General features: G+C 46.3%; 2 non-coding genes across 2 annotated transcripts; one reads left to right on the forward strand and one right to left on the reverse strand.

Moving 5' to 3' along the window:
• Positions 1–2869: 2869 nt before the first annotated feature.
• On the forward strand, positions 2870–2976 carry LOC121493948. The gene has a single exon (XR_005988598.1). It is a non-coding gene; the product is annotated as a U6 spliceosomal RNA (small nuclear RNA).
• Positions 2977–5462: 2486 nt separating this feature from the next.
• Positions 5463–5569, reverse strand: LOC121493949. The gene has a single exon (XR_005988599.1). It is a non-coding gene; the product is annotated as a U6 spliceosomal RNA (small nuclear RNA).
• Between the last annotated feature and the right edge of the window lie 3362 nt (positions 5570–8931).

Below are 8931 nucleotides of genomic sequence, written 5' to 3' on the forward strand. Positions count from 1 at the left end.
CTGTGTGCCTATGTTACAAGCCTGCAGTATTGACAGGACCCAGATGGTGACACTGTTCAACATGAGTCTGAGGCAACTGGTTCTTAAAATACCTGGAGCACAGAAGGGCATCCAGAAATTACAGATAGGAAAAAGGAAAAAGGTGGGAAAGACAATTTTTTTGTAAAAAAGGTAAAAACCATGACTTTCATACAGATATAAAATGAACACGGATTAAAGGTTTTATTGAATATATTAATCGATAAAGGTAGACGTTGTAACCATCTCAAAGAAAAATTAAAAATCACAAATCTGTATGAAGTAAAGGAATGTTGAAATGAATGTGCAAATGGAAGCAAAACTAACTTCTTCCACAGTGATGGAGAGAAGTCTACTGAATCTCTACTGGCCAGGACAAATTTTGTACGTCTATAAAGAAGAACTATTTTGCACCACTGTCAGTTATTTATAATTTACAAAGTGTCCACAGAATTGGAATCAGGTAACCCTGGAGGGTATTCTCTGGGTTCTAGAAAATAAAGTTGTCCACTTGGGCACAAGTTTTTCCCATACAAGGGATACCCCTCTCCTGAAACAGAAGACAGGAAATAGAGAAGCATGTGTATTTAGGTGAATTTGTAGTAAGGAAAAAAAATTAAGGAAGCTTGTCTCTGATAGTCTCTCTCTCTCTCTTTTTTTTTTCCCCTTCAGTGAAACAGAACAGGAGGTTATCTGTTGCAAATTAAAGGAAATGGTTGCTGTGAAAGGAATCTATGCATAAAAATATCTCACATCAGCCTTACCACAGTGACTTTCTCATTTCATTTAAAGTAGCCTGTAAAACACAGGTAAGTCATCTGGGAGATGCGCGGGATCATCCTTTTAGTGCCTCGACCCAGGCTAATCCTCTGCACACTGCGAGAAGGTAGGTCTAGGAATCTATCGCCAGGCAAGCCTGGGAAACAGGGCTCTAGTAGGTTTGACTTTGTGGGGTTCACTAGCAGAGCCCTGAAGAAATAAAACTCAGGACTGGTGAGTTTTGAAAAACCCTTGGAGTTCTTTCTAGGTGAGACGTGCAGGAGTCACTGGGCGCTCAACGAGGGCAACACGAAGGAAGGAGGAAGAGCCACCAAAGGAAGGAAGGCGAAGGAAGGGGCCTGGTGGGAACTCACACAAGCCTCACCTGTGCGGAGTGTGTCCAGTGGAGAAGAAAGGAGACGAGGGCCAGAGAGAAGGCTGCTGATACCTGAAGCAGACCAGTGACGGCTGAGAGCTCCCAGAGCACAAAGACAGAGAAACGGAGGACAGTTAAGTCAGAACCTCCAGGGGGGGCTCTGGCCCCCGCGCTTAGGAAGCCCGTGGGGATCGCCACCTGCAGCCTGGGCCGGTCCCCAGGGGGTGCACCAAGTAAGGCCCGGCATCGACGCTGCGGTTCTGGGTGACTCATCTGCTCCTTACCCCGGAGGATGTGAAAATCCTGGTTGAGTTTCTTATTTTTAATTGGAGCCGAATTCCTGAAGAGAAAATGACTTGCGGTTTTGGCCTGTTTCGGTTGTGTCCTATTACTGAATATTCTCTTTCTGGGAAGAAAAAGAAAAAGAATAGGTAGACTTTCCATTTGACAGTGTGTACTACTGTTGCAGTCAAATGAGAAATCAAAACTGTGGTTGTAAAATAGCAGGATTTCCTCTTTTTTTTTTTTTTTGTAACCTACTGCAAACAGTATAACCTACTAATACTACAAGTGGAACAGTACAAAGGGCAGCAGCTTGGGTCTCAGAGGACAGAGCCAGCGCGAGCAGTGCCCAGAGCTATCACTGCACACTTACCTCGGCCTCAGCTTCCTTCTCCGAAAAATGAGATACAACATCGATTTGGATCCGAAATGCCATTGATTGCAAGATACACCAGTTTTATACACCACTAAAGAGGGACAGACATTGTTTTATTCCACGGCTAACGTAGATAATCGGAATTGTTATGACAACATGTTCGGTAATAAAGTCAAAATGTTCCAGAATATAAAAAATAAAACTCGTTTATTCTCATTAAAAAATTTGATGAGCTGAGAACAATCTTGTATACTTAGCACGCAAGTAAGTCAACATTTTGTTATAGTCTAATGCATCGATCTAGTCCCTTTTTGGGGACCCAAAGTGATATTTATTTTTTATTTTTTTAAGATTTATTTTAGATAGAGCAAGAGCACTGGCCTGAGGGCAGAGGGAGAGGGAGACAGACGCTCACGCGGACTCTCGCTGAGCGCGGAGGCCAACGCAGCGCTCTCGGTTCTGATACCAAGACCCCAGGGCAACCGTGTAACAGGAACAACAACAGTCAGGAAATCTAAAGTGTTAAATGTCAGTGCCGTAGTACTGTCCCACGGATCAGGCTTTCCATCAAGGGACACCCTGAGACACGTGCAGGCACTCACAGAGCCCGCCCGTCCCCGCTTCGCACCGCGGCAGGCCGAACGCCCGCCCGTCTGCCCGCCCGTCTGCCCGCCCGTCAGCCCCCGCTCGCCCGGCCCTCGAGGCGCCCCGCGCACCGAGCCGGACGCCCTGCACGCCGCTCCCGGCATGCTCCGCGGGGACCAGCGCGACGGCCACAGGACCCACGCTCCCACGCCCGGGGCCCGCGAACGGCCCCTTACCCAAGGTGCTCCGGGCGCGGCGCTCATTTGCATGTCCTACCCGACAGGTAAAGTCGACAGGTCAGTCGCGGCCTAGCCGGCACAACACCACACGTGCGAGCCTGGTGGGTGGCCCCGCGTCATCGCATTTGCCCCAACTTCCCGTGGTCAGCGAGGGCGGCGCACACTTCGGTCACCGTAAGTAAGAGAGGCGAGAAGCCGCCGTGCCTTATATACGCGCTGGGCGGAGTCCGTAGCGTGCTCGCTTCGGCAGCACATATACTAAAATTGGAACGATACAGAGAAGATTAGCATGGCCCCTGCGCAAGGATGACACGCAAATTCGTGAAGCGTTCCATATTTTTGTGCAGCTCCCCAGCCATCTCACCCCGGTTATGAGTTAGCAGCAAAACTGGTTTCTGGAAAGATTGTTATGAAAGTCTGTTCTGAGTTTGTTAGTTTGTGTGTTTAAATGTTCTGAGTTGGATTACGCATTCACGCTAGCAGCTACGAGCCTAGCACAGCTGCGAGGTCCTCCTGGCCTTCCAGGGAATCTTCTGGCTGCGACCTGATACCTGACCTCGCCGGTCACATGACTCTTATTAAGTTCCTAGGCAGCCCTGGTAGCCGCATCTGAACGCGTGTTCTGGTTGGTTCAAATCTGGTATTGGTTTGGGCAGTTAACGTTCCTCTCAAAATTTCCATCACAGAGAATCCGTCTGATTTAGGCACGTGTCAGAGTGCTCCTGAGGGACCAGGTGAAAACGGGCATACGAGAGCGGCCTCAGAAAGCCTCGAGAAAGCAGATCCGATGGGCCCGCCGCTCTTAGCCAGGTCACTTGGTCCCGGAGCTCCGGGATCCACAGGCCGCCGACACTGATCTCGTCCCGCGAAACCGCTCCTTGGTGACAGTCTCTGTTCCAACGCAGCTCCAAGTGACAGAGCGCATTCACTCAGGCCTGAAACGGCCAAAGAACGTCAAACGTCAGCTCCAGAAATGGGCACTAATGTTGCTTACTTCCTTTAGCAGATTCATTCCTTTAGCGATTTAGTAATTTAGAAGTGATTTTGCAAGGATTCATGGACCAATTCATGTGCTAGTCTTCTACTACCCAACAGAGCCTATACTCCTGGCCCCTCTGCAGTTTGTGTTGTTGAGGGAGACAAGATCATACATTAAGTCGATTTCGTAATTTTTAAATTTTTTTTAATTTATAAATTTATTTTTATTGGTGTTCAATTTGCCAACATATAGAATAACACCCAGTGCTCATCCCGTCAAGTGCCCCCCTCAGTGCCCGTCACCCAGTCACCCCAACCCCGCCCTCCTCCCCTTCCACCACCCCTAGTTCGTTTCCCAGAGTTAGGAGTCTTTATTTTCTGTCTCCCTTCCTGATATTTCCCACTCATTTTTTTCTCCTTTCCTCTTTATTCCCTGTCACTATTTTTTATATTCCCCAAATGAATGAGACCATATAATGTTTGTCCTTCTCCGATTGACTTACTTCACTCAGCATAATACCCTCCAGTTCCATCCACGTCGAAGCAAATGGTGGGTATTTGTCATTTCTAATGTCTGAGTAATATTCCATTGTATACATAAACCACATCTTCTTTATCCATTCATCTTTCGATGGACACCGAGGCTCCTTCCACAGTTTGGCTATTGTGGACATTGCTGCTAGAAACATTGGGGTGCAGGTGTCCCGGCGTTTCATTGCATCTGAATCTTTGGGGTAAATCCCCAACGGTGCAATTGCTGGGTCGTAGGGCAGGTCTATTTTTAACTCTTTGAGGAACCTCCACACAGTTTTCCAGAGTGGCTGCACCAGTTCACATTCCCACCAACAGTGTAAGAGGGTTCCCCTTTCTCCACATCCTGTCCAACATTTGTGGTTTCCTGTCTTGTTAATTTTCCCCATTCTCACTGGTGTGAGGTGGGATCTCATTGTGGTTTTGATTTGTATTTCCCTGATGGCAAGTGATGTGGAGTGTTTTCCCATGTGCTTGTTGGTCATGTCTATGTCTTCCTCTGTGAGATTTCTCTTCATGTCTTTGCCCATTTCATGATTGGATTGTTTGTTTCTTTGGTGTTGAGTTTAATAAGTTCTTTATAGATTTTGGAAACTAGCCTTTTATCTGATATGTCATTTGCAAATATCTTCTGCCATTCTGTAGGTTGTCTTTTAGTTTTGTTGACTGTATCTTTTGCTGTGCAGAAGCTTCTTATCTATTGGTCATCAAGACAGTGTGGTACTGGCACAAAAACAGACACATAGATCAATGGAACAGAATAGAGAACCCAGAAGTGGACCCTGAACTTTATGGTGAACTAATATTCGACAAAGCAGGAAAGACTATCCATTGGAAGACAGTCTCTTCAATAAATGGTGCTGGGAAAATTGGACACCCACATGCAGAAGAATGAAACTGGACCACTCTCTTTCACCATACACAAAGATAAACTCAAAATGGATGAAAGATCTAAACGTGAGACAAGATTCCATCAAAATCCTAGAGGAGAACACAGGCGACCCTTTTTGAACTTGGCCACAGCAACTTCTTGCAAGATACATCCATGAAGGCAAGAGAAACAAAAGCAAAAATGAACTATTGGGACTTCATAATTTTTAAATTCTATACGGAAACTCAAACTGATGGTTTATTTCCGAGGTATGTAGACAGTTGCACATAAACTTCCAAGGGCAACTCAGCTTTGCTCACGTCTTGGACTGTTCCGGAGGAGTATCTTCCTAGCGGAATGTCACAATTTTATTATTCATATACTTAGGTGGGTACCATCTCCTCGGGGTTAATCTGCAGAGGAAATCAGATGGCTGGGGAGCTGCACAAAAATATGGAACGCTTCACGAATTTGCGTGTCATCCTTGCGCAGGGGCCATGCTAATCTTCTCTGTATCGTTCCAATTTTAGTATATGTGCTGCCGAAGCGAGCACGCTACGGACTCCGCCCAGCGCGTATATAAGGCACGGCGGCTTCTCGCCTCTCTTACTTACGGTGACCGAAGTGTGCGCCGCCCTCGCTGACCACGGGAAGTTGGGGCAAATGCGATGACGCGGGGCCACCCACCAGGCTCGCACGTGTGGTGTTGTGCCGGCTAGGCCGCGACTGACCTGTCGACTTTACCTGTCGGGTAGGACATGCAAATGAGCGCCGCGCCCGGAGCACCTTGGGTAAGGGGCCGTTCGCGGGCCCCGGGCGTGGGAGCGTGGGTCCTGTGGCCGTCGCGCTGTCCCCGCGGAGCATGCCGGGAGCGGCGTGCAGGGCGTCCGGCTCGGTGCGCGGGGCGCCTCGAGGGCCGGGCGAGCAGGGGCAGACGGGCGGGCGTTCGGCCTGCCGCGGTGCGAAGCGGGGACGGGCCGAGCGACTGAGGTCACCGAGGGCTTGCGAACAGGCCGACCTGCTGAGCCACTTGGGCGCGGGGTCGAGCACGCGTCCTCCGGCGAAGTATGTCACGTCGCCGACATTGCGCCCGTGACACCGGGTCGCACGCCAGCGGCAGTAGTAAGCTCAGCGCCCGCCCTCCAGGAGATGCCTGCGACAAGCTGACGACGCGCTCGGCACGCGGAGCACCCCCTGTAGGCGGCCCGGGCTCCGTGAGCACCTGCAGGGCCCGGGCCGGGGTGCGGCGGGGTCGGAGGGGCCCGGATGGGCGGCCCCGCCCCTCACAGGTGTTCCTCCGAGGGCTTCGTGGGTGGATCCAGGCCTCCCGCCGCCGGAACGCTGAAGAGCGCGGTTAAGGGCGCTTGTCTGGCCTGAAAGGTGGATTCGAGGAATTACACGCGCTGGGAGTTGCATGGACAGTCCTTGCTGTGCTTCCTTCTGCTTCCTGCACCCTAACCCAGCCCTGTTAGGGTACCGGCACGCAGGGCACACCTACTTGCAGCGAACACTGGAATGTTGGTGTTAGGTATCTTCCGTTTTAACCACCGCAGAAAGCATACTGCTCCAGGCACAGCCTGGCGTGTTGGGAAATGACGGCCAAAGGTGAAAGCCTCCGGTACTGAAGTGGTCACAGTTGTCCCTACGCCGAAGTGGAATGAAGGGCATAGGTCTGCCTGCACTGCGTTAAGATGGCATCCTTAATAAGGAGCGTGGCATCTTTATAATAAGGGGGGTTTTGCTTCTTTTTTCTCCTGCCTATGGGCGTCCCACCCTTTCTCTGAAAAATATGACGCAATATTTTGAAGTGAAAACCTGAGAAAGATCGGTAATGTTGAGAAGTTTTTAAATTGGTATCCAATTTTATGATGTACTTAAAGTAGTGTGAAACCATATGAAAGCTTCTGGTATTGCGGAGACAAAAATAAAGAAGAAAGAACCTCCAGAGATTATTGGCAAACCCATCTTTCCCTTTGTTTATTATTCTAATCCTTTCCCAGCTTTTGGAAAGTCATAGAAACACTGTGTTCTCCCCCTCAAAAAAAATTAGGCAAAAACGAGATGCCTGTTGAGTTAAATTGTCCAATTACAAATAAAATATGCTTTGATGTATTTCTTCTAATGGCTTGGCTTTCCAATAAGCCATTTCTAATTTCAAAGCTATTAAAGAATAGTAGATGGATGATCATTTGTATGATTTGAAGAGATATATCAAAACCCTTTCATGTCCTTGCTCTCTTTAGAAACCTTACAACCAGTTTATTAATGGATATGTGGTTATGAGAATCTATAGTTGGTAAGATGGTCAGAGTTCAAGGGTCATGAACTTGAGGTCTCTCTACCAATTCCTTCAGTCAAGCTGTGCTGCAGGAAGACCACGTTTAAACACTTTATACTCTAAAAAAAGAAAAAAATGATTATGTGTACATAACAAAAAGTTGAATCTTGACGAGATCAAATCATTTGGGAGAAAAAAAATCTTTATAATGGCTTTAAATTTTCAGATGTCATGGTGCTGTGAACAATGTGCTGTTAAAGAGCTAGACCAGAATTTCTCAGGCAATTTATGCTTGATCCCTTTTGAAGCAATAAATTCTCTCTAGACCCCTAGTATTGCTGAAATTACTTCTATGTTGTTGTTTTAATATGTCCAAACATAAAACTGGGTATAAACTCCTTTTTCTTACAGCTGTTATAAACTCTAAAACCAAAGCAGATTTACAAATTAAATATAAAACTACAAATCAATACAAATCACATTCATAACATTAATTTATTGCAGTAGATGATGTATTTGGCTGACACTAAATCACCATTCAGTTCTATTCTTAGTCTGCTTCTGTGTGGTGACAATTGCAGAGAATACTAATACACGTATTTTTTTTTTAATTTATTTATTCACGATAGAGAGAGGCAGAGACAGGCAGAGGGAGAAGCAGGCCCCATGCAGGGAGCCCGACTCGGGACTTGATCCCAGGACCTCAGGATCGGGTCCTGAGCCAAAGGCAGGCGCCAAACCGCTGAGCCACCCAGGGATCCACACACACACCCCCCACACACATAAGTATGTTCTGAAAAAAACAACCTTTGTTTACAACAAAATTCTACAGAAACTGGAACATACATTTTTTTTCTTATTTTAACATCTATAAAATCAGGACACAGTATACAGTAGATGGGCATTGACAGTATATGAAATAAAGTAGTTCAAGAAAATCAGGCCTCATAGTTTACACCCTGCTAGTGAAAGATCCTGGAATGCCAATATATTGATGACTCTGTAAAGCTGTATTATTTATTTCAACATGGAGTTAGCATAACAATATAATTGAAATCAGCACTATATATATAATCAAATTTTGCTAAAATATGAAACAGAATATCCAAAGTTAGTTTTAATTATTAGAAATATATTCTTAATATTATTGTTTTGTTTCATTCCTAAGCTCATAGACTGTTGAAGATAAAGACAGAACTAGGCCTCTCATAATGTTTTGTTTTATATCTGCTTGGGACTATGTTGGCTAATATTTCAACAATTGTTGGCAAGATAGAAAAGAATCAACAGAGAATCTGTATAGTCAGAAATGCCCTCTCACTCCCAAAACAAGGCAGACAGGTTCCTATAGCAAAACAAGTCTGACACAGGCATCACAGGCCTTGTGGTTTTTCAAACAGGCTCAGCACTGTTTGCCATGAATGAGGCTTGAGAATGCAGAGTTTCACAGAGGCAATTAGTATCTCATTTACACCATTTCAAAATTGATCATAAATCAGATTTTATTATTATTGCTTCCACTCTGTTTTCAATTTAGAATATTCAAATGACCATTAAATCTTTATTTGTATAGAATGCCCTGAAAGCATTTGGCTTTCAGTTGGTGCAAATACATTAGTCTGCCTCTGTTCAATTCCC

Source organism: Vulpes lagopus, chromosome 6 (genome assembly GCF_018345385.1).
Source record: "Vulpes lagopus strain Blue_001 chromosome 6, ASM1834538v1, whole genome shotgun sequence".
Lineage (NCBI taxonomy): Eukaryota > Metazoa > Chordata > Mammalia > Carnivora > Canidae > Vulpes > Vulpes lagopus.